Source organism: Echinops telfairi, unplaced genomic scaffold (assembly GCF_000313985.2).
Source record: "Echinops telfairi isolate 266 unplaced genomic scaffold, ASM31398v2 ScPeMD7_5592;HRSCAF=6446, whole genome shotgun sequence".
NCBI classification, from domain to species: domain Eukaryota; kingdom Metazoa; phylum Chordata; class Mammalia; order Afrosoricida; family Tenrecidae; genus Echinops; species Echinops telfairi.
In genome coordinates, this window is record NW_022109491.1 from 21331780 (window position 1) to 21333555 (window position 1776).

Sequence of the window (1776 nt, forward strand, 5' to 3'; positions counted from 1 at the left end):
TGCCACCAAAGCCCCCACTCCCGCAAAAGAGATATGGAAATCCTCATATTTTTCTTTTGAAGTACTGTAATTTGACCCTGCTTGGAAATAGGGCCTTTTTTGTTGTTATGTCAACGAAGCAATAAAGGGTGTAGAATCCATCCGAAAGCTAATCTTTTCTGAGTGGTGTTTTATCGAGAACAGATCACTTGAACCATCCACAAGACAAGAAAAACAAAAACAAAACAAAACTCACTGTCATCGAGCCGATTCAGACTCATTGAGACCCTACGGACAGAGTAGAACTACCCAGGGGGTTCCAAGACTGAAATCATGATGGCGTGGAAAGCCTCATCTTTCTCTTGTGGGGTGACTGTGGTTTCATACTGCCGACCTCGAGGTTAGAGCCTAATACACAACACACAAAACCTGGCTCCGATACAAACAAGGGAACCCAAGAAATACCAAGGAGGAATATCCAGAACTTTGGATGAGGTGCAATGTGGACGCCCTGAGTTAGACGACTAGCCTCTGAAACTGTTGAGACAATGAATTTCTGAGCTTTAAACCACCCATTTGTGGTATTTTTGTTACAGCCGCACTGCGTAATTCTGAGCGTGGAAGAGAAACACAGCTTGAAGGACAGCAGCCTGAGAACAAGAGTCAACCAAACAATCATTTCAGGGAACAATAGGGAGAATGTGTGAAGTGGGGGCCGAGGCCAAGTGGAACAGAGTGCCTTGTCTCCAGGGCTATAGGAAGGGACTTCTATTCTGCTCAAGCTGATGGTTGAGCTGCAGAAATGAGGGTCCAGTGTGGCTAATTCTTCCACTTTTCTAAGAAAAGGTGAAAATCCAGAATTGTGTGTGTGAATTATCCTAATTTTTACTTTAGTAGCCGATTTATTTAAAAGCAACAATTTTTTTATTGTGAAGTAGGTGAAGGTTTACAGAGCAGATCATCAGCTTAACACTCAGTGATTCACAGGCTTTTTTCCCCTCATCGATTGCAATGTCCACGTAACCTCACCCATCTCACCTCTTCTGAGTTTCCTGTCTTCATCCTTCCTTCTGCCCTAACCCCTTGGAACTTTGTCCTTGGATAAAGCCTGCCACCTTGATTCCAAATGGTCACTTATTCTAAAATGTACGTGTCGATTATTCCCCTTATAGACCTGTCTATTGTTTGGCTGAAAAATGAGCTACAGGGGAGAATTCCGTTCCAGATCCGAAGAGTGACCAAAAACCATAGTCTTGGGAGTTCCGCCTGTCTCAATCTGACCTGTGAGCCTGGTTTTCTTCATGCTTTTGAGTTTTGTTCCCCATCTTTCTTTCACCCTATTGATGCCCTCTCGTGCCATTCCTTTCAGAGCAGTTGGGAGTGGCAGGCAAGCACCATCTAGTTCGCTGATAGCAGGGTTGTGGAGATTGAGGTTTGTGGGCTCCTTTCACCTATTACACTAATTGTTTCTGTGTGCCTTCAATTCGCATCACTCTTCTTTCTTCCACGTAGGGAGAGACCAATCGTTGATCCATAGATGGCTGCTGATGAGCTTTTAAGACCCCACTCACTAATCACCAAAGCAGAATATAGACTTTGTGGTCTCTGTTTTACCAGTTGACCATGGTGTCCCCAAGACTTTGCTCCTGAGCCCTCGGCACAGCCACTCAATCCCCCAATGTACTTGGTTATGTCTAAGAAGTTTTCTTTTTCTTTTTTTTTAAATCATTTTATTAGGGGCTCATACAACTCTTATCACAATCCATACACACATCAATGGTGTAAAGTGCATTTGTA